Raw genomic sequence first — 27,979 nt, forward strand, 5'->3', positions numbered from 1 at the left:
TTTCTTTTTTCATGTTTTGCTCAGTGTGTACGGCGCATTTAAGAAGATGATCGTCTGCAAGATGGTTGATTCCATCCTGAATGACACAGTCTCTGCCTCTCCTCTCTGCGCTGACGGCATCACTAACGTGCCTGCCTCGCCTGGAGAAATCCTACGGATAAAGAAAGACAGATCTCAGGAGAACACGAAACTTCTCCTCGCGCCTACGAAGGCAGCACAAATCTTGCCTGAGGAGCAGTAGCTGATGAAGCCGAGGGTGCTGAAGCTGTCAATCACTTGCATCAGTCTTGATCCCACTGAGGAGACGACGGTGGCTCACCTGATGTCAGAAGGAGGAAGAGCCTGTTCAATACGTTTGGCTCTTTCTTCAGCAGAACCTTTAGAACCTTGTTCAGACGGAGAAAGTCTCAGACAAGTTGTCTGACACGATGAACTGATACAACTGATGTAAATAAACAGACAATGACGTTGAACAGCTTCCTGTGTGTGTTCTGGCAATGAACAATGATTCTTCATTTACACTTATTGAACCGGTGTTAGACATGTATGTACACAGACTCAATTAATCATATTTGTTTATACTCTGCTTTACATTTGTCCCAGTGGGGTCATCTGGGAATTTTTCCTCTTCTACACAGGAAACCCACATGTTATTCCACAAAGGGTTAAAATATAGCAACCCTGATGTTAAACAGCATAAATAACACAAACATATGTATATGCTTTAAAAAAATAAATATTAATAATAGGGTAATGCAGTTTAGTTGACCAACATGAAAAAGCATATTACACAGCACAAAACAAGAGGCAGAACTAAACTGTAACAAAAACAGTAACAACAACAACAAAGTAAACGTGGTTCATTATGTTTGTATTTTATTATTTTATTCGAGTGTGTGTGTGTGAGTGTGTGTGTGTGTGTGTGTGTGTGTGTGTGTGTGTGTGTGTGTGTGTGTGTGTGTGTGTGTGTGTGTGTGCCAAATCACCGACACACCTATTTCAGATCAGCTCATGGACTCAACTAGATCCTGCAGCTACAGCCAAGCTTTGACTTTTTGTTTTCATGTCATGCTCAATATAAAAAAATCTCTAACAATACTATAGAGGATGCATGGGTAAAACCATGTCAAGTGTATACTGTATAGTTACAGGTTGATATAAGTTATTGTACATATTTCAGTGGTGAGTAAACAAACAGACAGGTAGCACATATGCAGAGGATTGTGGGATGTGAATTAAACTGTGATGCTCCAGGTTCACCTCTATCCTGCCTCAACCCTCGACCCAGACCCGGCTAAACTCCCCGCTCACCTGCCTTTCCCTCTCTGCTCTGATCCCAGCCTCAAGCCACTCTTTGTAAGTTCCACCATTTCGTTATGCTGCTCAGCTGTCTCAGTGTCTGAGTGTAGGATATTTAGTCATGAATGTTTAATGGTAAAGAAAAATACTTAGTCAAGGTCAAAATATAATTTTTAATGAAAATCTGACTACTAATTAATTTATGTGAGAATGAGGTCAACATCAGTATCAGCAGTTAAGACTTTGGCTCCCTATCAAGTGGAGAGGGTTTTAATGATCCCCGGGGTTAATGAATACTTCTGGTCAGTGAAAGTTTCTACATGTGTAGTGTTTGGCTTGTACACACTCGGTTTACATTTGAGAGTAGGCTCCGACTCGATGCTTTCATCTAGAACATGCACTTGAGTGTGTGTCAGGTCTGCGCTGTGAGTTAATGGGCGCCAGACCAGAGATACTGAGAGCGGTTAATGAGAGAGTTGGCAGAGTTATTAGCCGATCGCTGTAAGTCAGTGATCTGTGTGAGCGAGGATTAGGTTCCACACGTCTCGCACAGCCTCGGTGGAGCCAGGAGCCAAGTCTCGGGGAAGCTCATTAGATTTAAATATGGCTGCATAGAGCAAATAGCAGAGGAGATGGATGCAAACCGCTGTCAAGATGGTGGTGCAATTCAGAAGGCCAAGGGTGGATGTGTGTGCCCTGAGTGCTGGTGCGTGGCTCTGCGTGTGCCGCCGTGCATTAAGAAGAAAGAGGTAGATTTACGTTGCACTAATCGCAGCTTCGCATTCAAATTTGATTATGCGCTGCTACAAGATGTTTTTCAATGAGAGAGATAAACACAAGGTGCCAGGAGACTCATTTTGGCTGTTCAGTTCATTCCCATTCACTTTGCGGAATGAGAAATCTTCAACTTGTATCACAGGAATGTTAAAATGTTTTTTTTTTAGCCAGGGCAGCGGATATGTGAGGATGTGAGGCGTGGGGAAGAAAATCAATTCATTTAAGTGTTGAAATATAATTTTTTTGATGATTCTAGAATCCATTTATTTATTGATATAATTCAAATAAAGTCAGTTCATTTACTTGATGCTTTGATGAGGTGGAATGAAGTTAGCGCCATGAGCGAGCAGATGGCAGTGGAGCTGCTATCAAACACTGAAGTACGAACATTTTCCTGAAAATTGTCTGACTCAGTTGCTCCTGACACTTTTCTTGCAAGCCCCGAGTAAAATGTGACAATAACACGAGAAGCTGGAAGCATAAAAACATCTCAGGATGAAAATGAGGTGCCATTCACCTAGTAGACGCCGACAAAGATGTGAAACTTGAAAGACAATGAGTTTCGAGAGTTTTTGGCGATGCAAACAGAAACACTGTGCTTTCCGCAGCGGGATCCCTGCGTTATGTCCGGCCTCCTGCATGTTCTACCCAGCCGCCACCCCTTCAGAATTCGTGTCTGAAAATGGCTCACGTTAATTGGATGTTGCGTGATATCTTACGCCATCGCGCTTCAGGAAAGACAAAGCCGATGCAAGACAGCAGAAAATGGTGGTCCAATGATAAAACATGCATCCTCACATTTTAAATACAAATTTTGGAATCAGATCTTTGGGTGATTATTATTTTCTAATGGCACCAGCTTGATGACCAGGAACACAAATATAAATATAACTCAGGAAACTGAGTGACATGTGATATGCATTTTTGGAAATATAACATTATTGTCTTTAAAAGTGTGTAATTCAACTTATTTCCAATGGCAAAGTGTTAAAAAACTAATCTTAATAAATCATAATATCAAATTCCAATACATATCAGACCAGCATGTATGGTGAGAATATCAAATTAGAGATTAGCTTGTCGTCCAAGCCGATATGCACATAAAGACCAAGTTAAAGCTGCAGCACAGTTGTTGAGAAACTGAGTTTGCAGATGGAAGATGGAGGCTGGAATGTTCCACCTCTTTGAGAACATAGCAAGGACAGAAGTTTTATGACCCGGAGCTACATGCCGATTGTAACAGTTCTTCTTGTTCTGCTCTCACACTGCGGTCTGCTGCTACAATGGTCCGAAAGCAAAGCAACAATACACACAGAGAGGGACATTTCATGCAGTGTGTGGTTATTATATAAAAGCAAGGCCTTCTGCCTGGCATTATGTAACACGGCGGTGAATCAGGGAGATGATGACAAGCACACAATGCATGGGGACATCGGTCCTGCTATTAGCTGCCTCTCTCGTCCTCTTTGTAACTCTTCCTCTCTCGCTCCTTCTTGCCCTCACTTGCTCTTTCTCCCACACAACTTCCCCACTTCTTGATTTTTTTCTTCTTTCTCGCCGCTGCTCATTCTGCCCTTCTCCCTCTTAATGCCCCATTTCGTGTAGATCTCGAAACCTGACAGTGCAGAGCTGCATTTGAAAAACATTGTGCAAGGACACCTTGTCACATTTCTACTATAGGAATAGTTAAATAAAGAAATAGAGCATATTAATGAAATTCATTAATTGGGCCATTATTTTGTCTCCTGTATGGTCACAGTGACGACGCAAGGGAAGTACTTACTACTACTACTTACTATAGATGGATAGATAGATGGATAGATGGATAGATAGATAGATAGATAGATAGATAGATAGATAGATAGATAGATAAAGCAAGAACTAAGCACGTATTAGTTAGAATTACGAAGGCAAAAGTAAAAGGCTGTGGTACCAATAGTCAACAAATTGTACGTAATAAATAAAAGAATACTACTAGTGAAAAGAAAGTCAAAACCAAACATGTGATCAGAGAGACAGCCTCGTGCCCAAACGTCCATTTCACCTCCTGTGTGTGTGTGTGTGTGTGTGTGTGTGTGTGTGTGTGTGTGTGTGTGTGTGTGTGTGTGTGTGTGTGTGTGTGTGCCTGCGTGCGTGCGTGCGTGCGGACGTGCGTGCATTTCAGCAGAGACGGACATGTGACCTTCAACCAAGGACTAGCAAAGATGAGGAAAAGAGACGGGGGGGAAAGACGGCTGGCCTGAGTCTGATGAATGTAAGCTCCTCCCATCTCCATCTATCTTTTCATATTTACAAATATATACTTATACATAAAATCTATATATTGAAAGCAATGACCCATGTGTTTACCATGTGTTAAGTGTGTCATTCCCCCCATCCAAGTGAGCCAATCAAGGCAGAGTAGGATTAATGGATTACATAACTACAAGTTCTGTGTAATCATCTCCCCGTCTGCCTCCGAGCCCCTGTACGGGTACAATTAGAAAAGAGAGAGAGAGAGAGAGAGAGAGAGAGAGAGAGAGAGAGAGAGAGAGAGAGAGAGAGAGAGAGAGAGAGAGAGAGAGAGAGAGAGAGAGAGAGAGACAGAGAGAGAGACAGAGAGAGAGAGAGCAGAAGCAGGAGAGGGAGCACATTAAAATAGAGAAGAGAGCGAGGGTGGGGTGCTGAGGGTGAGGAGAGGGAACGAACAGCAAAAGCGAGCGAGAATGAGAAAATTAGACATTTGACATTTAAAATGTCTTTATTGAGTCATTTGAAGTTCACGAGGCACAGCGGAGCATCTCGACAAAAAAAAATAAAAAGTGGAGCGGAGAGTATCGCACAGCAGCAGACTATGAAACAACATGGTGTCAGTGGGTCTTTGCTTGTGTGCGTGAAGCTCCTGGAACCTGCAGTTGTTGTGATGGGTTTTAGTCAAAAGGTCACCAGCACCTGCTCAGCCTTGCATGTGGTGTGGATCGCCACTTTTGCTGGAACTAGGAGGAAATTGCTCCTTTCCCAGATAGCAGAGGGATGTGGACCACCCAAGGTAATGATGCGACACTTCTGACGTGTGGTAAATGGTGACTATGGCCAAAATGTCACAAAAACAAATTCGGGCACCTTTGGTTGCTGTAGCTTACTTGTGGCCTTAGATCCGGAGCGGACCGCCCTAAGTGCCGTCATTTCACGAGGCATGTGGCCCGGATGTAGAATATACAAAAATAAAAACCACAGGCTGTATCTGAATCTGTGTTTAAGAAAAAACAGACAGACAGGTGGGTTCAGCTCATTGGTTGAAAAGGTGGTTTCGAAAGCACTGACGTGGTCCGCACATCTTTGCTTGGACACAGCTGACTTTATATAAGAGCCTTCAAACAGCATATCCATCCCTGGGAGGCTTGAGGTGACTCTGCCACTTGATCTCAAAGTCTTGGCTGGCTGTGTTAACATTGACTGGTTTGACACAGAGGTCATGCAGAGATTTCCTCCCATTTTTTGGGAAATATTGTGTTGTTCAAGCCCTTGAAAGGGAAAAAAAAATGAGATGCTGTCCCCCGCTCTCTAAACCATAATCTGTGGAGACAGTGAGGTCAGGTAAGGTCACCTCCAGTAGCTTTTTTGGTATTGTGCAGCTGTTTGCAGAGGTCCTGCAGCCAATCAAATTCAAATCATCAAAACAGACGTTATTTATATAGAACCTTTTGTCCAAAGTTGCAAGACAAGGTGCTTCAAATGTCAGTCTAAATACAACAAGAGATTAAAATGCAAAAATACAGCAATAAAATAAAGCAGGTAGATTTAAATAATATGGGTAAAAAAGAATGCTGAGCTAAAATGGTAGGTTTTAAGATGTTAACTGCAGTGCCCTGAGCTCCTCTGTTCCAGAGGCTGGGACTACGGACACTAACAATGCCCTGTCCACACGGATCATTTGCAAAATGATAGGGTTTAAAGTGGGTCACTAAAACTGAGATTTTTACAAACGCCTTACAAAGTGCAATTTAAAAGAAACTCTGTGTACATGCAACCATTAAATGTTGGTACAGATCCATAACTGGGGGCAGATCAAGGATTTTATTTCCACATTGTGTTGAGTTTTTTTGCTACTTTTTCTCAAATAATTCATGGATCTTGATGAAATAAAACAGGCACACTGAGGAGACTCATATCTATGAGTGTGTGGAATTTGGTGAAGCCTGATTTAATTTAAGGTAATGTGCCATTCTAGTTTTTACTGTCATTGTGATAATTGCCGAGTAAACAACAGAAATATTGCATAACCTTCAACTGACAGGCCCCAACAAGTACTTTAATTTAATGTCACTCTTCAGCAGCAGTGGGATCTTTTGTCAAAATGAACCAGAGACGACTTAAAAAGAAGCAAACAATAGCAGCTAATATCATTTCCTGACGATATCCTCTTTTTTGTCTCAGAAGAGTTGCTGTATTTATCACATCAGGAAAGACACATCTAACTGCACTGGCTCACTGAGGCTATGCTCCATGATGTGAACTAGAGTGGTATTGCAAAAAAAAAGATGGAAGGGTGAAAGAAGACAAGCGAATGAAAGCAGGATGGAGTGAAAGAAAGCGTGAGATGAAGTATTAACCTGAGGACTGAAAGCCTCATCAGGCAGCAGAAAGGGGTAAAGTGAGATGGAGAAAAGGAAAGGAAATGAAAATTGTTGCCGTGAAAGGAAGAGGAAGTGTGAACGCAGAACATCATCTGAGAGGCGCAGGCTGGGTGAAGTAGGGGACGCATAAAGACGAAGACGAAGTGAAATGGAGACACATGGAGGCATCGGTCCACAGTCAGCGGAGTGTGGACAGGGTTGAATAAAAGCTGCGGATCCCGGCGGAGGCACTGGGCTGGACGGAGGAACTGGATGGACGCCGACTGGGTGACACTCGACTCTATAAGCTCGTGTGAAGGTGTCTGTGATATTGCCTCGGCTCGGACGGCAAACGCAAGAGGAGATACTCCGAATGGCAATTAACTGCTTGGTGTACAGTTTTATGTGGTGTGAAATTGGGTGTTTTCAGGTGCTATTCCTCCCCGCATTCACTATAATTTACTCAAGGACTTGTCACACAGTGCAAAGCAGCTGCCACTCTCGTAATTGGGAAAATCCAGCGGAGGATGGCGTAATATACTCGAGTGGATATACTGTATGTATTTTTATTTTTTTTATTCTTCTCTCCCCGCTGCAGCGACTCAACCAGTTAGTCAGGCACGTAGGACACAGAGCACAGATGCCATCCAATTTCCTTTTTTTCGAGGGGGAAAAAGGCACCTCGCTATCAAACATCTCTCTGAGCCTGTCAAAACAGATTGCTCTGACACAAGCAAGGGCATCCTCCGCTCCTCAGAGAGGGGTTCGGTAGGAGATACCGAGACGCCGAGTCAGACAGCGCTCATAAAACCTCCGCTCACCGACAAACCTGGTGCCCGCGTAGGAGAGGATGTTGACAAATTGACACCTGACTGAACCGTATCTGTTGGTATTCCTCATTTTTCTGATGCAATAACCCTCATACAGCGGAGATGACGGTGTGCTTTTGACACACGTGGCCTTTCGGGATGGGTAGAAGTCAGTTAGATACTTTAGGCAGACTTGCACATGCGCGCACACACACACACACACACACACACACACACACACAGGGAGACATCCTCACACACACACGCCACATTTTTGCTGATGTCATCAAATGTGGTGCTAAATTTGCACTCGGAGCAAGAATACACTCTACCTGTCACCATGGCAGCTGCGTGGGTTGATTGCAATCACACAATCAGCAGAGGCTCATGGGAAATAAGCCTGCAAGAATGAGCTCTCCGGAGAAACAAAAAGATAGTTGGAGAAAGAGAGAGAGAGGGAGAGAGGGAGGGACGAGGATGGATGGATGGAGGGAGAGGGAAGAGAGCTGGAAAGAGACGATGAAGACAGGAGAATCGTGGTCATACTTTCCATCTGCTGTGTCGTCAATAAACTGTTTGACTTTGCGTGCCTGACACTGGGAAGAGAGCGAACGCCATTTCTCCTGGCGTATAGAAAATGACATTAAAAATGTAAATAACAAGGAGAATAAATAATTTTTGTGTTCACATTTAAAGTATGAGTTTCATTGGATAGAATAAGGATTTTTTTACTGTACATCTGACAGACTCTTGATGGTCTTGGGAAAGCCCCATTCACTGCAGCTTAAAAAACTTTTGTGCCTTTAAATAAATTATTTTACAAGGCCATACCATCATTGTATTGTATTTTATTTTTATTTTATTATTTCAAACATTTCTATCTATCTTATTTGTATCATTCAACTCCTCTTTTATATATATATATGTATACATATTTTACTTATTTTGATCTCTTTATCTCTTTCATTCTTTTTAATGTCTTATTTTGCTTTCAAATATATTCTCTGTGTGTTTTTCAAAGTCCCTGTACAGCACCTTCCTCTGTGTATGAAATGTGAAATACCGGCCTTGAAACAAACCCTTTCTCACCAATATGTCCTGTGGTGTAGTTTTTTAAACAAAGTTTTTTGTATCAACCGATTTTTAGTTTTTGCAGCATTTAATGAACATCTTTTCCTGTAAGCCCTGGACAATTGCAGGTTAAAGGCTGTGGCCCGATTAAAAAAAAAAGGTGGATCGATGGTGCTGCAAAAAGCTCAGACGTGTAATACCAACAGTTTGCAGGCAGCAGAGATTACAAACACAGAGCTCAAAAAATAAGGGATAAAGAAAGTGTTGGTGAAGTTCGTGGATGAACAAATATAATGCAAGTATACCACAGATAGCTAAACGTTGACAGGAGCTACAGTACTATTATCTGTGCTAAAAAGTAATCATTGATTAAATTAAAATCACATCAAAGTCAATTAGAAGCTTGTTTCATGCACCTTGTGTGTGATGTATGTGCGTTATCTCCCACACACTGAAATGATTGTGTCAAACAAATGAGGTGAAGGTTTTAGTTGTTTCCTCATAGTTATTAATGTTTTGCTCTGGCAACTTAACATTGCCTGGTTTTGTATTATCTAGTTTTATTTGTGTGCTTTTAGTTTGAGATACTTGTTGGTGATCGTTTCAATGCACGTTAACCTCCAGCTGCTGGAGATGTGACCATGTTACAGCTAAACACCTGCACCTGGATTTAATAGACATAGTTTTTTACCAAACAGACACAAGGGTAAAGCTATAGAAACCAAATTTTGGCTGTGATGAGGGACCAGACCTCCAGGACATGGATATAAAACAAGACGGTTGATTTTGAGCCCATTATTGAGCCAATTTCTGAGACACGTGACAAATTTTAGAATCCGACCAAACTTCAGCTTAGTTGTTTGCCGTGTGGTGTGAGGAGCGATCAGAGGCTCGTTCGGATGAATGTCAGAAAGTTTGGTTAGCTGTGGTCGGGTCCTTGCACAGATGAAGCATAGTCATCGAGTTGGTTGCATCTGCACGAAATGGAACAACACAACAGTAGGAAATGTAGTTTATGGCTGGACGCAATTGCACAGCAAGACAGACAGAGTCAGAGAAATTAGTTCTTACAGTAATCACTGTGTAGCTGGTGATCAATTTACAATATGGTGGCTTTCTTTCTGCAAAATAGCTCAACCAAAATGCCCACGTCTTCGAAGCTACTTGCTTGTGCACATGCAGACCTTTTCCATTGGGACCTTTTCGGCACGCAGAATGACTCGAGATCAAGGCAGCACGTGTCTCCCTGTTCAGACGAACTTTGACCTCTTCTGGTCCAGAGGGACCCGGCGGTAACAGCGTGAGCACATAAATCACTAGATTCAGCCTCAAATCCCAGATGATTTTCTCTTACAGTGTGAGGTAGGAACATCACGGCCGCTTCAGATGTGTTCTCTCAACAATCAACAATGTTTCTGCAGAATGAGAACTTTAGCTTTTTATGCCGATAATGTCTCTGTCCCTACACCAGAAGCAGCAATAAATGTCAAAGGGATCAGCAGCAGTGAGCAGAGAATCGTTATGTTAAAAGTGCTGCTGCCCGCAGATTCACAGAGCTTTTGTACTGAGTGTGTCCAGCCCACAACTTTCCTGTTTTAGTTCACTCTCACCACTCTGATTGTGTCACCTTTGGACGCAGCAGACGGGTGCTTTTTGTGCATATCCTCTCAAAGCACACTGTGCAGCACCTGCTCAGCAGCATTTAGCAACTAAAGAAACAGATATTTAACTCAGGAGTTGGTAGAGACCAACAACACAGCTAAAAGAGAATGGATATCAGACTTGCATCCACCAGGTGGTCAGAAACATGATTCTAAAGCAGTTTCTCAGACATGAGCTTCGGAAAATGTCCGCACACTGGTGTCCAGACTTTCTCCGGTGTTTGCCTTTCGTACATGAAGAACGCAGCAGGAGATTCTCGGTGCAGGTGTTAAAAATCTCAGGGGGGGTTCAGGTGAGGGATGTCATAGCAGGACGTAATGTATAAATTCCAATGCGGAGATCAGGTATTTTGGTTTGCAGCACATCGACACTGGCAACGGTTCTTAACACCAAAAGCTCTTGAATCCTGTTGTGTTTGAGTTTTTTTTTTACTTATGCATCTTTCGCGTGTTGGAAACATCATCAACACTTCCACTCACTTGCGGTGAATCCCCTGACACGGACATTTTATGTCTGACATACTCCCCTCTGGATCCTTTCAGGAGATTATCCGGACTTCAGTGCATGTCTGAAAGCAGCTTCAATGAATGATAAGCAATTAGTTTGCCATTGACTTGTTTCCGCTGCCCTCCAGTGGGCGTTTAAGCAGGGTTTGGAATGCTTTCGCGTGAATTGTTGGATGTTTTATTTGCACTTTTACTCAAGATCGGAAAACTCCTCTCACCACAAGTAAACAAGTAAACCACAAAAGGAAAGAAAATACACAGCATTTCCAAGAAGTGGCAGGCTACACACTAATGAACGTAAAAATACTCGACTAACAAAGGAAAAGCTCTTGAGGCAGGTTTTTTAAAAGCACCTAACAGCAGCAGAATCCCCTGAGGTGAGGAGCTTCATCCTGGGGGCTCGGAGGTGCAGACTGTTGCTTGACCTGGAGACGCTGGCGGAGGACTGCAGGATAATAACCTCTCTGAGTTATCGGACAGAATGTTTTTGTGGACTGTAAAAGGTTTAAAACTCAGTCCTGGAGGAGACACACTCCCACCTGACCCAATCTTTAAAAGATCCATGATATAACACTCCTACTTCTGCCCTGGGCTTGCATCTGTCTTCTTCTCACCTCCCTCTTTTTCATCTCTCAATATCCCACCCACTCTGTCCCACTCTGCCTTTCTCGTGCACGAGTCCTGGGAATAAACTGAGTGAACCTGACTGTTTAAGTGAATCTACTGTTCAGCTCGTTCCCATTTCATATCGCTCGACATTCGCCTCATTGCAGTTCCTCTTCTCTCGCTTCCCCTCGGGGTGCCAAATTAGCCTTACCCCCTCCCTCCCCCCCTGAGCTGCTGCGAACTACGACAACACAATTCACCCCTTCACCTGCCGGGCCCATCTCCCCCTCATACCCCTCATTCCCCCTGAGCCCCGCGTTTCCCTGTGTGCACCTTTCGCAACCCCGCCCTCCACCTCTCTGTCGCGCTCTCTCTCATCCCCGGCAGCTAACCCTAAGCTGCAAGAGAAATGCCATATATAGAATAAGCCGTGGAAAAAAATGTAAAAGGCTCTGTTGGGCAATGCCATCGCTGTGCGTTAGTGGGTGAAGTTTCACGCCGGGGCCCGGGGTGCGCTTTCTCCCGGCTCCGTGGCTCAAACCGACCAGATGCTCCATAGGGGGATGAAAGAGCGAGCGTAGCAGTTTCGCAGCGCTTCTGTTTGCCTCACGCCTCACGAGAGGAGTATGCAGAGGGGGCAGGGGGGGAGGAAGGAGAGCTTGTGGCTTTAAAAGAAATGGAAAACGACAACAATGCTGTAGATCAGCAGGGCCTGAACGCAGGGAAACCGACCAACAGTACGCCTCCCTGTGGTCATAAGTCTTTATGCATCTATCCTTGTTAGAGCATCCTGGAGATCTGTAGTTGTTTTATCCCATAAAACTTAAGACGGGGGGTTTTATTTGCCAGAGGTCGCTGCTCTCTCTCTCGCTCCCTGAGATCAGCACAGGGTCATGCCTCTCCGCGCCTGACTGTCAAGCCAGGTGCTGTCAGCCGTAGCTCAGTCAATACAAGTGCAAGCAGAGTGGAAACATCATTGCTCCAGGCATGCGTTTCCTAGCCCTGCAGTACACCCAGATTATCGAGACCCAACACAAAAACCCTAAAGATAATCACTCTGAATACTGGGAAAAAACATTGAGGCAAAAAAAAATACCCCAAAAAAAGAGCCAATTCCAGAGAGTTAATTAGGATTGGGATGACTGGCTGCAGAGGGTGTGGATGAGCAATGTGCTGCTCCCAGATAAAGACGATTGGCTGTGTTTATTTTTGTTTCCTCAGCCTTTTTTCTCCCACACACCCAAAAAAAAAAAACCTTGCTCTCAGGCTTGGGCGGTTAATGATTGCTGATTGCTGATTGTTTCATTAATCCGATTACTGACCATCCGTCTGTTATCTCTGTTTGGATACAGGACATAACAAGAAGAGATGCTCGTTATCTTGCAGGGGCAATGGTAATTATACAGTAAATGTGTTGGGAATTAGTTTTCAAACTACAGAATTTTACTAGAACTAAATAATTAGAATAGTGTAACAAGGGTAATTCTTTGGGGATCTTTACAGCTTTGTAGACTCAACCTAAACACAATCAGAGGCTGCAGTGGAGGAGATGCTGTTTACTTTTCTAATACCACAATTTAAAAATACTAAAATTGCTGTATTCAAGATATTTAAAAGAATTATCAGCAAAATACATACATACATACCGAAGTGTCAAAAGTAACTAATGCAGAACTAAAAGCATCGTACTAAAGATATGAAATCTACACCTGCAAAATAACTTGCAATGTTTGAGAGATAGAAATGCAGTACAGTAAATAAAAGAGTGATAAAGAGTCTCATGACTGTATTTACTGTTGTTTTTTACCACTGAATATAAATATCTGCAAACTATGACTGATGTACTTGGTTTTGGTGCTGTCACTAAATCAGAATATTTTAAAAATTATCGGTACATTTAATTTGTTTTTATAAATAAAACCAATCAGGAATACCTTCTTACTTGAATTACTACATTTGCAAAGTTGTTCATTTCAAACTGCACCATGTAGAGTTGAGTTGGTTTCATTTAATTGAACCAGTGTATGACAAAATTTGTTTCACCATTATGGTTGAATTACACTTTTAGCATGTGTGTGGTTGCCAGGTTCTTTCTGCAGCCTAAAATGTATGACCACGACCATTTGTGACTGTACATGCAGACAAGCCTCACCATATTCCACACACCTAGATCAGTTTCCTTAAATATGACTTGTTTTTTTCATCAAGATCCTTGAATTATTACCTTAAAAAATTGGTGAAAATGTGAAAAAAAATCTCACAATGTTAAAGAGAGAAAAAAAAAATAATTCTGTGGTTGCCCCTTTCTTTAGATCCACACCAAAATGTAATGGGTTCTCTCTTGGTCTATGTTCCATCATTCCACCAAGTTTTGTAGAAATTAGGTCAGTAGTTTTTGCGTAATCCTGCTGGAAAATAAATGGACAGACGAATGTATTTCTGCAGTTTCACTTGCAAATGAAACCTACCTGTGGTCACTCCCTATTTAAGATGGCTTCTCAATGTCATAAGTTATTGGCCTGATGATTGTCTAGTACCGACAGGTCGCATAATCATTTTCTGATTGCAAGTTAGACAGTGTGCAGGAGCTCTTTCACATGAAAACACACTTTGATACGACCCCTGCTGCAGTAAAAGTCCATGTTTCCAAACGTTGAACTTCCTTCAGTTTAAGTTTTGTATGAAAATGTGCTGTAAGTGTCTAGAAATATTAGAATACTGGATATTCATAACAGAATTACAAGAGGATGTGTATCTCAGTAATTTTAGATAAACATTGTTTGTACTGCTCTTGCAAACTACGTATAAAGCTGCAGTCAACTCCCACTCACATCACACTTGTTCTTGACATTTAAATCCCCCTGCGGCTGAGAGAGAGGGGGTCCGCAGGTCTTTGTCATTGCAAGTGATGTTTCTATCGACTCTCCATTCATACTGCAACTGGCCCTGTGAGCTCTAATCAATGCACGCTAATGCCTCTATTATAATCCATGGGCTCAAATTAAGGTTGCATTGATCAACAGGCCTTGAGTCGCTACAGTGTGGAGCTGCGTGATGTACTGGAGGGACATGTCTGTGTACAGCATGGAGGAACTCAGACAGGCAGCAGGAGAGGTGACGTGAGAGCAATACAGGAGCCGAGTGTGAGATTGTGTGTTTGTGTTCCTTTTTCAAACTCTAGCTTTAATTTGTAGCCTTTCCCCGAGGTTTTTAAGTATGCATTGTTGCGATTGGTTTAGAGGGGGCAGAGAAAATGCATCATGCGTGTCGATCAAAGGTGTGTTGGATTTTAAATACCGCTGCGCTTTGGGGGGGCTCCGCTGAGAAATTGCTCCGGGTGTTTTGTCGAACAAAACAATATTGCATCGGTAAGCCAACATGCATCGTAGTTTTTGGTCAGGGGGAGATGTGGACGTACGGGTGTTACAGATCAACACGGCAGCTCTGACCTGCGGAGGTGCACTTTGCTCTCTACGTCTCTGCCCTTTAGCAAAAGTGACACGGGATCGCTGCATTACATTTCATTCCTGTCCGTTGGTTTGTTTGTCAGTAGGATTACGCAAAAAACGACAGAATGAAACACAAAAACATGGTAGAAGGATGGAAAATGGGCGAAGGAAAAATCCACTAAAGGGCAGATATAGACAAAGGGTCGGATGTGGGTTTTTTGTTTAGCTCTAATTTGCAGAGAAACGGGGCGTTTTTGACACGTGTCTCTGGAAATAATTCATGGACCTTGATTTAAAAAGTCAGGCATATTTCTGTGATTCTGTGTCATTTGATCTAATCGAATGGGACTGTTGGGCCTTGGTGGAGGTTATGCGCTCCACTAGTCACTAGCCACAGGTGCAGCCACAAAATCAAAATCAAAACCTTGCACACGAGGAGCAGATTTGTGCACAAACTGGTTTCAGTAACAGAGCACTGATGTTTTAAGACTGGAGAGTAGGTGGCTCAGGAGATAGAGCGGGTCGTCCACTAACATGAATGGATTTCTGGAAAAATGGTGGAAGGATGGAACATGGGCCAATGGGGCAGATGTGGAGAAAGGGGTGGATCTAGGATTTTTTTTCAAATCACTTTCATTAGCATTGGAATTTTTGGGACATTGTCACCAATTCCCCAAAAAATTATCCATTGATCTTAATGAAAAAAATCTGGCATATTTAGGGGATTGATAGACCTATCTGTGAGCATGTGCCATTTGGTGTAGCTTGAATTAAAGGGGCTGTCGGGCCTTGGAGCAGGTATGCACTTTCCTGAGTGTCATTTTAGTTACTACTACACTTGTGAAGCGATAAAATCTAAATCCAACTTTTTGTGTTCTCAAACTAGTTTGTGCCAGAGTTCATTAATGGACATATTGGGACATTTTTTTACATGGCTGTGTGCCATTTCTTACACATTCAACAATCCATGTATGCTTGGATGATAAATCAGACAAACAAACAGATCACTGATGTAGAGAGTATGTGCTTGAGGACGTAGAGTGGGTCTTCCACTTGCCAGGGGGTTGATGGGACAATCCCAGTCTCCCCACGCTGAAGTGTCCTTGGTCAAGATACTGAATTGCCCCTCACGGCACCGGCATTGTATGAGTGATGTGTGATAGAGAAAGTGCTGCATGTAGATGTGTTCGAAAATGCGTGTGAATAGCAAAACTGGACTGTAAAGCACTTTGAGTGGGAGGAAAAAAAACTATACAAATACAGACCATTGACCATATCTATAATTGTAGATATATAAAGCAGGAAACACAGGTAACATGGTTTTTTAAAGTAGAGATTCTAATTTGTTAGACAGAGCAGTAACTCCCACGTGTCAATATTCATCATTAGAGTTCCAGGTACCAGATAAACACAGGATCCTGTTCTCTGCTTCTTATCATGCTCTGTCAGACAGCCAGCTTGTGTCTGCTCCCCGTCTCTCTCTCTCTCTCTCTCTCTCTCCCCCCTGTCTATACTCCCAGTTCTCTCGTTCCCACTCTTTCACCTGGAGCCCGGTAATTTATACAGCCACTCTGCTTCCTCTGCATTACCAAGGCTGACCAGAGCCAACACACAGAGAAAATGAGAGCAAAAAACATGATGGGGTAGACAGAAATACGCAGCGAGATACACAGGGAGATGTCAGGAATACATTTGTGAATATTTCACTAGCAGAGAATAGAAGCCTCTGCTTCTGATGTATGTAACTGTAGAGCCTCCTTGTCGTTTTTAATGCTGCACAACTGCATATCTTATGACAAGGTGTAATGCAATGCATAAGACAGTGAAATATAATGGAATCATATGATACTTCACCGTCACAGGACATAAAATATTTGTATCCGACTCAAGCATTATTAGACCTTACATCAACATGACTCATTAAACTAAACATTGTGTAATAATCTTATCTTTTACAGTTTTTTTTAATGGAAAACATGAAACAAGCCTCACTAGATGAATTATGGATGCAGTGTTTGATGCTCTCAGCCATGGACTGTGAAAAAAGGACAATGTGTTTCCATTTCCACCCACTATCCAAATATGAAGCCAAAATATCCTGGATACAAACGTCGCTATATTGTGCTTTTAGAGCCAGAATCTGTGCAGTAGCGATCGGGGGATGGAGCTGCACAATCATTGTGATAAGAACAACAGAAAATTACAGAAACACACCTTGAAATAAATTTATTTGACGTGAATTTTTGTTGACTTTTTAAGTTTGGCACATAATCCATTATGACCTATACTCCAGGCCGCCATCAGGTGGCGATAGAGGCGCTTGGCTTCACTTTTGGGCAGCCATCATGAGCCCTCTGTCCGTACTCCGGTCTTCTGAAAGCTTTCGGAGACAGACAAAACAGATCGCAACACAGGAAGCCACGGCGATGCAATTTAGCCAATAGTTCTAGCGAGACGACCATAGCACACGAGGAAGAAATGTCAACAATGGCAGAACTTTTAAGAGTTGGTGAGAAACTACTCGTCTATATGAGGGTGTTTCACTCAGACACAGGGACAAACAGGATGTGTTTACCCCTTAAGAGGTAGATCATTACAAGAAACTGTCAGAAACTCTCAACCCTAGGCTGCCCTCTAGTGGATGTATTGTTTTGCAACCATCCCAACGTAAAGGTCGCATTGGAAGTATGTGGACACTTAGGGTTACATTGTTTTTGTACATAAAAGCCGTGTAAATAAGCCTGTAGACTGTGCTGTAGCCGTTAGTCTCAGTGTTTCTAACATGGGAAGCACAGCAGACATCTTGGCTCGTCTCAGTAGGAGGAGCGCAGGTGGAAATAATAAAATGAATAATGGTCCATTTAGCGGCTGCAGTTTCTGTTCATGCTGGCTCACTCTCGCTGTGTCGTGGCTACTGGGACACTTGTAGTGAAATAAAACAGAGCCATCTTTAATGTTATCAGTAACAGCTGCTCTCTGACTGCTATGACAAGTCAGAATACCGTCTCGTTTGTAACAGGCCTGTTAACACAAGAAACTGCCAAAGTAAGACATTTTACACAGAAGACAATTGAAAACTTAAAGGCCCCTCAGAGGCTTTGTACTTCCCACACAGGTGTGCTCACATAGCGTGCCTGGTTAAAGCTCTTCTCTGGAATAGGTGGGATCCGTCCCTCCAGGATCTCCCTGGCTTTTGGGGGGGGATTGTTGCTGCTTAAAATGCCTGATTTCATGACAGCTGATGGGCTGTGTTCAATGCACATTGCAAAGTTTTAGGCATTTCTTTTTTGCCATAAAATTTGACTCTTTTGTATAAAGCATTCACTCCATATTTAAATGTTTTATTTGAGACATTTTTCTATTCCTATACACATTCCTCACGTACACCCACACACACACACACACAGAGTGGACAGAGGAAAGCATGCCGACCATTTGAGAGCGGTCAAAATGATGCCCTGTCCACACTAATGCGGATGTTTTGCAATTTGAACTTTCTCCTCTGAGCTTGGGCCTCTTGTCCACACGCAAACATCATTTTTAGTCACTGAAACTGAGATTTTTACTTTTTCAAAGTGCAGATTTGTGCACATGCCCTTTGTTACTTTGTGTAATGAACATGCTCCGGTTTCTCTCTATGTTTGGTTAGCACATTTAAAAAGTGACCTGTTGTGTTTTCAGCGTCCACTTCTAAAACATAAAGGATAGTAAATGTCTTTCCAGTTAGGTTCTGATGTGCTAGTTATAGTAATGTGCGCTGAAATGTAGATAAAGAAATGTGTAGTCGGAAAGCTGCAGCCTCAAACTTCAAACCAGTCCCACTATCATTTACCACAGACCTTTGTTAGCGGAACAAATTGAGTGACCTTCACTCTACCTTTAACCATCTTTGGACTTTCAGCTACCTTTGTGTTCGCCACAGCTCATTTGGATATCTTTGCTGAAACTACCTCCAATTACAGGAATTTTCTCTTTAGCTACTTTAAAAAGACAGCCCCAATTCTTGTATTACCTCTATTATCTCACGGTCAAGGCACTTAGTCCAACACTAAATTACATCTTCCTCTCAGGCTTGCCAGCCACTCATTGCCGCCAGTGTCTTTCCAATTCTTTTTCTCCTTTCTGCCTCTATCTTACTCTTGCACGCTGCCTTTTCTTCACAACATTAATTACCATGAGGAGATGGCACTCATTGCTTCGGCATTACAGCAGGCATATTCAACAAATGCGCGGCCTGATGAAGTGTCCGCATCGCGCTGCACCGTGATTTATCACTCATTTCTGCCACAGTGCTCGGGCCGATAACTCTTTTTCTACACCATTAGCCGCCACGACGCAGGTCCCACACACAGACAGGGGACATGTCATTTGTATTGATGCAGGCTCAGTGTGTGACGAGTGACCTCAAATGTGATGGGAGGACCCGACCTCAGAGAAACATTATACAATCGTTTGAATTGTGAAATATTATATAGTCGGGTTATATGAGAAGCTACATTAAACGCACATGAGTGGGTACTGTATGTGCATGTGCCAGTGGGCAATAAGCATGTGCACACTGTCCAGCTGAGTTGCTCCTTAAGTTCTACACCAATGCTTTTCTCATACTTCCACCTACACTGACTCAAGGGTTTAATGCCAGCGGATCCCTTCATACAGAGTCATGACAAGGTTTCATCTGCACATGACATGTAAATCACAGGAGTAGTCAAGTGAACGTCCTTTATAGAGTGAGCGTAAAATCTCTAACAAGATATAACAGATATCACAGTCGCTGTCGTTTTTTTCCAGAGGCAGTGAAGGAAAGATTTTGGAGGAAAGCAAGACAGCTGAAATCTGAAATAGAGGCAGACAGACAACAGAAAAGGAATGTGTGAGACATATACCTGGGCTAGGACGGAGTTACATGACTCTCTACCTAATTATGTCCTGTCTAGAACACTGAGATCATCTGCAGCAAGTCTGTTAGAGGTTCACAAGTTGAGGAACAGACTGCGAGAGAAGCCTTCAGCCTTTAACTAGATCTTGCACTTGACAGCACTCCTGCGCTCTTATATTTTTTATCGTCTTCTTTCTTTTTATGCTTTTTAATTCAATTTAAATTCATGTCATTTTAACATGTTACGTTTCTTAAAATCTGTTCTCTTATTTATTTTAATGTTTTTATTTTAATCTGTATGTAAAGCACTCTGAGTGCATATATTGTATGAAAGATGCTATTCAAATTAATTTTATTATTATTATTATTATTATTATTATTATTATATATACCTCTTTTACACCAAAGTTAGCAGGAGTACCTAGATTAAATCTTTTTTAAAAAGGCGATTGACTCCTTTCGATCGGAGCTGGAGCAAATTTAAAACCTGTGGCTGACATGGGTATGAATGCCGATTGTATCCATTCCCACTGCACACAAAATCCAGATGTTAGTGTTTTTTTTCACCAGTAAGGGACCATAGATTTGAGTGAAATGAATCAAAAGGGGGTATCATGCACAAACAGGTTGAGAATGAGGTTAAAAAAAGATATTAAATGTGTCCTTTATCGGTTTAAATTAGTCTGAAGTCAGAGATGGCAGGAGTCTCTAATCCTCTCTCCCTCCGGCCCTGAATCACCTGCCATCCACAAAGTCACCGTCCATCCCACAGGAAAACACTCATTACAGGCTGCCACTACGTTTGACTGCATCTCTCTCCATAACCTTGAAACACTGTTCACTCAGCCAAAAACACTTCAATCCAGCAGGAGCGCCGGGTCAATTGAGTCAATGTCGAATGACTCCTTTCTCCCAAAGGCACCGAAATTGACATTTTCTTTTTTTCGTTTTTGGGAGAATGTTCCAAGGACAAATGTAGGTAGATCACATGGAAACATAAAGCAGCGAAGGTGTGACTATGTGTGCCTTGATCCCAGGGGAGCGAGCTGAGAGAATAAAAAACCTCAAACAAAAGCGTTGCCCGGAGAAACATCCCGCTGAGTCTGTGTCCTTGAAGACTTGCGTAAAGATGTCCTGGATACATGGATTGTACAATATGAGTATCTGTCACATACTCGCTGAAAGACACAACCAAAGATGTCAGCGCTCCAAGACACGAAAGTTTGCCGTTTCATCCCGTCTTTCCTTTCAAGTTCAATGATATTTCACTGATTTTATTTTGTTTGAAGTAGTTGTTTGAATAAGGACTTTTCAAGGCATCATTGCGCTGTTTTTTTCTCCAAATATAAACAATTTAATACTTGAAACAGACTTTTCTTTAAATTATTAATTAAAAAAACAACCTCTTGGCTACTCAAAATATATTCACCTCATGTAGCCCCGCTTACTTTACCCTTTTCAGGTTCGAACTAGATTTTGTGAAGACTTCCGCTAAAAAGCCGGTAGAACAAGGACGTGTAAACAGAGGCATATAATAAAAAATTTTACACGTTAGTTTGTGGGAAGTTCGCAGACATGGATCACGCTGTCAGTACATGGGAGCATACTTTTTCAAACCTGCGACGAACAGATCCTGTAAAAGTATCGCACCCTTCAAGGATCGTCAATAGCGACTGGGAGGGTGACATGAGAAAGTGTTCAGAAGTAACAGGGATATACTTGATTATTTTGTGCTGCACTGAAGTCTCCCATTATCTTCACAGAGGTAAGGTAAGGTGGAAGTTGGGGTGCTGAGGGGACTGCAGCACTCCCCCACTGGCAAGGGGGTGTAACTGCAAGTTAAAAAAACCAAAACCACTATTTTTCTTTTAAATATTTGGTTTCATTTTTCGAACATTCAGTACATTTTCAGTGTAGCCAATGCACAAATGTGTAGGTGTGACTTCTGATAAAGAAAAGTGTGAATTGTGGATAGCTGAAAATGGTCCTACTCTGCTTTTACATACGAGTTGGTGTTCTTGTCTCCTTTCTGTTATTGTGTAAAATGTTCGAATGTTGTTGCCCATTCAAATGAATACTAAAATCATTACTGTTGCGCTGCTGCTCTGCATTTAATATATCATGATTATACAGCTCCGACCAACTTTGAGCGTCTCTGAGAATATGTGAACTAATTTGAAATGCATCACACATTACTTTTTCTAATCTCATGCATTGGATGTGACTTTCACACTACTCCGCAGTGCTGACCCTTAATAATAAATCTGATCTGAATTTTTCTGCTGGTTCATTTGTAATGGGAAGTATAGCCAAAGAAAACACAGCACAGACCAAATTATGTCTAGGGAGACAACTCACAGAGGAGGGGAGCTGTAGCTAATTTCATGCCTTGTATTTTTCTGTCATGCATGGCTAATTCACGGTTCAGGCGGGCGCGATGAAGCACACGCCCTGTGGTCTTCCACAGCCAACCCCCTATTCGCCAAGGGCCTGGAGTGGTGGAGCCTGAGCTATCTTAATGTGAGGGAGGGTGGGGGGGCATTTGCAAATCCATACTGCAGTTTGCTTTTATACAGCACTAATTCGGAGAGAGGCCGATAAAACCAGGGGTGAGACAGTGGTGGCAGTTCCATTTGGGTTCGCTACCCTTGACTGGCTCTGAGATGTAAATGACTATCCACCCCCACCGTCCAGTGTGCCTGCTCTGGTTGCTCACCATTTGTAATTTAATACCTTTTGACAGAGTAGACTTTTTGGCTGGGAAAATATTTTCGAAAAATCCACTTCATCATGCTCTAAAATTAGATGTCTGTTTTAAGGAAATGGTTTATTTATGCACGTGTAATGTGGGAAAACCTTTTATTTACTTCCCTGGAACGTGAGAAGATTGATACCACTAGTAACTCAAGGAAAAAAATTTAATAATTTAAATACCAAATCTTTAAAAAATACTTCATCTTTATTTTCCTGTAATCATTCATCGCAGATTATCAACTGTCAGCCTACAGTTTAGAGGAATTTACTTACCATCCTCCCATCCATACTGTTGAGCTATGGGATTCACACGCCATCTAAATCTGAACCCAGGTTACTCATAATCACTCAGACCCTTCCTGGGGTCGGTTCCGCAGCAGCCTGTACCTGTTGTAGACATCTTCAAGAATCGGACAGGACCCCTTCATGTAGGAATGGAATGGCTCTCGCTCTGAAGCTATACTTACTGACATAAGAAAATATGAATGCTTTACTTTCAGGATCTCTGACTGGTCTCTGAATCTTAGACTTTCAAACAAATACAGACAGACCAAATTCATATCAAATCCTGTTTAAACAACAGGCAGGCAGACCCCATAATGTCAAAGTAAGACTATTACTTAGATAAGTGATGGTAATGCAGGCTAATTGGTGACATTTTATTTGCGTTGTTCAGAGCCAGGCTAGCTTTCCCACTTATTCCAGTCTTTATGCAGAGATACTAAGGTAACCAGCTGCTGGCAATAGCTGATTTTCTCAAAATACAGTGGAGGAAATCTCATGTTGAAGTGAACCGATTATTTTGGTTATTATATATTTCTCTTAATAATGTATCAGTTTTGGACTGATATTCCAAAGGGTTTTAGTTGCATACACAAACATTATCATTAAATACCAACTCACAAGGTGGAACAAAGCCTGAATTTCGCAGCTGTGTCTCTCTACCTCGGGAGACGTTGCCAGCTGATCTGCTACCAGGTACGTGTAGAGCACAGCTGCACATCCTACCTCCCGTCTCCTTCACCTGTCGAAAGCAGTTAGGGCGGAGTGGCCCCGTCGCACCGCACACCAACATGGAAACATGTTGTCTGGTTGCTGTGGAGAGGGCGGCTGTCTCTAGGTGAACCTCCGGGGGCACTTATTATGATAATGAGGCCCATTTTAGAACACTGGCCGCCTGTGGTGGGGTAGTTAATGCAAGAGTTGAGGGAGCACGGGTGGAGAGGGTGAACGGAAGAAGTGGAGATGGAGGGGATGTACGGAAAATTGGGGGGGTGGACCACCTCGGGGGACCTCCATGCATAAAGATGGAAGCACAGGGGCCAAAGTTGCCCCAACAAATCAATCAGACAGTGGTTGGAGGGCGCAGCTGGCCGGGCAGTTCCCCAACTGTGACAGGAATATGTCCCTCTTACAGCTGTGTGTGCTCTTGTACAGCTATCTTTGTGAGGACCAGTTTGAGTCTACAACCTACGGAGTGAGGACATTTTGGGAAAGTGAGGACCTTTTAGGCGGGCTTCACTTTGTGACCCCCCCTTTAATGGACTGGTTAAGGGTTAGGGTTAGGGATTTAGTTTGGATGGTTAGGATCAGGGGATAGGAAATGCATTATGCCAATGAGTGTCCTCACTAAGAGAGCTGTACAACGTGTGTGTGTGTGTGTGTGTGTGTGTGTGTGTGTGTGTGTGTGTGTGTGTGTGTGTGTGTGTGTGTGACCATGATATCCACTGATGCCCACAAACGAGTCATCCACCTCAACATACACACTTTAATTTACACACTAGAGTGTTATAATTTTATGATTCTTGGTTGATCGACAACCCTCAACAACAGATGTTTTGGCATAACTTATGCTTAAGCTGTTATGGGTGATGCGGGTTGGATTCCTGGATTTATAAGACGAAAATGTGACATGATGAGACTGTTGAATCGTTTGATTATGTCTGAAGACCGGGTCAATGAGAAAATGTTTCTTTGGAGTAAATTGCCCAATTCTCTCTGGGCTACAAGCTGTTTTGGAGGAAACTAAATCTCCATATATGTAGAAGGAGTTCAATATTCAACTTGAACACAATTAAAAGAAATTCACTTGCTACATTTGAAGAAAATGGTTCAGAGATATTGATTTAAAACCAAAGTTACAAACATATATTTAAATCAAGCACAGTTATGGCACTGAATCTTATGTTACAGCAAATTTATCGAGGGGTCAAAGGTGTTTAGTTGTACAGCTGAGAGCAGGAGTCCTTCCTCTGGCCCTCGACGTTGGTGGATTTAAAAACATCCCTGAGGACAACAGGCTGTCTCACACTTTCTTCTCCCTTGCCTGTATTATAAGTTGAGATTGGCTATATTAGAAGAAATGTGTGTTCAAAATCAAGAAATGTGCTGGTGCACTGATGATGACAGAATGGAACGGTTGTTTGGTTTCTTGCTTAAGTTGAGCTGAGCACATATAGTGTGCATGACACAATAATGAAAATCAATCAATCAATCTATCCATCTATCTACAGCTATTTTTGCTGTTCCAAGAGATACAATATCTATAAAAGCTTCTACAAGTTCCCAATGAGTTCGATTTAGAATATCCTCCGATTTTAAGCTCTTCATTCTGGAGCTGAATTGTATTGCCTTTGCTGAGCGTTAACCGGAGCAGGAAATGAGGCTGAACTGCAGATGCTCGTACTTGCCTTTCAAATCCTTCGAGGGATCTGTCTCAAATCTGGAGCGATACATATCTACACCACCGGAGACACTGCCGTTACTCACTATCAGCACCCTTCATCGAGCGACATGCTCCGGAGATTAACCCATATGTGCTGCGGCTCCTACCAGCGCCATCTGTATCTCGCCTTCCCCTTCTCAAGGTCAGATCGGCGTGGAGGCACAGGAGCAACCAGCGACTGGGGTTGATCACAGAGCTCTGCACGCCTGTTTATTTGAACACATGCGGCAGTGTGACTAATCGTGTAAAAAAGAGCTGAGAGCATTTTAATTAGCTGCCGTTCACCCTCTCACAAACAAGCTCTTTGCAAGTGACAAAGCAAGTTTGACTCGATTAGTAAATTATTGACTTCCTCTCCAAATTGGGAGGCCAATGATGGGACTGCTGGTGCTGATGGGAGTTCACCTCCCTCCGAGCATCCTGAATGAGATGTGTGCACATTGCAAGTTGGAGAATGTCCAAATACAGAAGGGAGAGAGGAGGGTGCAGTATCTCAGACAGCCTGCCTGCTGATGTAAAGAGGCACTGACTGGCCGATGCTGACTCTCTCTCTTTCTCTCTCTCTCTGGTAATGCTTTCTCTGGCACTCACGCAGAACTGCGCACAAGCACACGCTGAAAAAAAAAAAAAAAAGCTACAAAGATACAGCATCATCTCCCCTTTTCAACGTCTGCCTCTTTCTCATGCAAAACAGATGCAGTGTAGTAGAGCCCAGAGTCATCGAAACACCTGCAGGCGTCTCTGTTGTCACTTGTGAAAGTGTGTGTGTGTGTGTGTGTGTGTGTGTGTGTGTGTGTGTGTGTGTGTGTGTGTGTGTGTGTGTGTGTGTGTGTGTGTGTGTCCGAGGCTGACAACCCAGGTTTGAGTGGTGCTGCCATCTAGTGGTAAATATATAAACTGAAGCACACTCGCATGACATGGCTCAACATGGGTGAATATATCACATGCTCCTTCCTTCCTTCATTTGTGAATAAGGGGAACATGCTCTTATGTAATCAGGAGAAGCTTCTTACATTACAGGCTGCTGGGAAGTAGTATTTGAAGTGTAAATGTGTTCATGGCGTGTGTATCACTAAATGCACACACACTGGATCATCCATTCTGCTGCAGATTTAATCATCCAAGTGTGACCTCAGAAGGAAAATAGTTGTAATGTTGCTGCAATGCTTCATATTGAGCTGAATTACATAGCTCTTATTTTGAAAAGAACTAGTGTCTACAGATTGTGTCAATTGCTTCACTGAAATAGTTGACATGCGATGTATGAGAAATAACTGTAAAGTAGTTCATTCAAACTTATAAATCACACACGCGAGCAGTTTCATTTTATTAAAGACAATGAATATGAAATCTATACCAGGTAGGATGAACACAAAGTTCACTCTGCACCATAGACTGTTTATAAAAAAGCTCTGCACACAAGCTCCAGCACACAATCAATAAAAAGGGACAGTGTTTGAGAAGGATTCACTAATGAAAGGGAATCATTCTGAAGTCAATAGCAAACAGGTATGTTTAGAACAGGCACTGCTCTATAGTATTTTCAATAAAACAGAAGAAATATTGGTTTAAATTTCTACCTCAAAGTTCATCATGCAAATCCCCTCCTCTTCCTGCTCAGTGCTCCCCTCCCTTTAGATTTCAGGCTCCCCTGGCAGTGCCTGCAGTTTGTTTAGCCCTCATAAGCTGTGTGAGCCCTCCACTGACCTTGTTTGGCCCCATCGTTCTCTGGACTCCATCCCGGTGCCAGTGAAGAGCGACTCCAATCTGGGAGGGCCACATATAGCGCTGCCCCGCAGCTTCAACATCACTGGGTTGAGGTCACTGTTAAAGGTTAAGGAGAATTTAGCAGCCATTAAAACAACTTGCATTTTGTCTTTTAACCATTCTGTAATTCCGCACTTTCACCTCCTCTATATAGAAGATACTCCAAAATAACCAGGAAAATTGATTGTAGAGAAAGACAGTCTGTGAACAGTATGCATAAACCAGTGAGCACACACACAGCAGCTCTCCATATCTTTCTCCTGGATTTAAGGTGATAAATTGGCTTGAAATACAGGAACACACATCTATGTAATCCAAACTGATCCCTTCATCCGAACAGCTGCAGAGGGTAAGAGTATGACAAAATTCACAGTGTAACCACGTTTGACGGTTGAATGGAAATAGACGTCTCCCTGCCATCTATGATCGGGGTTGACACGCAGTAAAGAAGCCTTATGAGATTCAGGTGGAGGACTGCGGTGTAACAATGAATAAGCAAAGTGCCACGATAGCACCGCTTCACTTTGTCAAATGTGATGCGGCTCTGGCACCAAACGTCCTCTCGAGTAGCTCAGATTTTGTGTGCGGGCACGCATATTATGCATGCAGTGTGTGTGGTCCACGTATTACTCATGTTGTGGGGACCTAAATATGTTTACACAGTCACATGAAAAGGACTTGTCTTCCTTATGGGGACAAAAAGCCCCCATGATGTAAATCATTACATTTTAAGGTGAAGACATGTTTTAAGTTTATTAGGTTTAGGGTTAGGTTAAGGTAAGATTCAGGATTATAGGCAAGCCGTATTTATGCTTAAGGACAATGTGAGAAATGAATGCAAGTCATTATTATGTCCTCCTAAGGGGGGTGTGTGTGTGTGTGTGCGTGTGCGTGTGCGTGTGTGTGTGTCTACGCGTGTGTACACTAGACTGGTAACTGGCAGGCTGCTGACCCACTTTGATGATGTTTTCATTTTTCATTCACTTCCCGCGAGGAGCCACAAGGTTTTAGCTTTCTCTTCACTTCTCTCTCGTCTTCTTCTTCCCGTTCTCCACCCAGTATTTACCTGATGATAATTGT

At 42.6% G+C, this 27,979-nt stretch overlaps 1 long non-coding RNA gene across 1 annotated transcript; it reads right to left on the minus strand.

Annotated features, from left to right (window-relative positions):
• LOC118099656 lies at positions 1–27,979 on the minus strand. The gene is made up of 4 exons (XR_004694329.1): positions 27,856–27,979; positions 26,840–26,956; positions 320–386; positions 1–151 (listed from the first exon to the last, which is right to left on the minus strand). It is a non-coding gene; the product is annotated as an uncharacterized LOC118099656 (long non-coding RNA).

This window comes from Hippoglossus stenolepis, chromosome 20 (genome assembly GCF_022539355.2).
Source record: "Hippoglossus stenolepis isolate QCI-W04-F060 chromosome 20, HSTE1.2, whole genome shotgun sequence".
Taxonomy (NCBI): Eukaryota; Metazoa; Chordata; class Actinopteri; order Pleuronectiformes; family Pleuronectidae; genus Hippoglossus; species Hippoglossus stenolepis.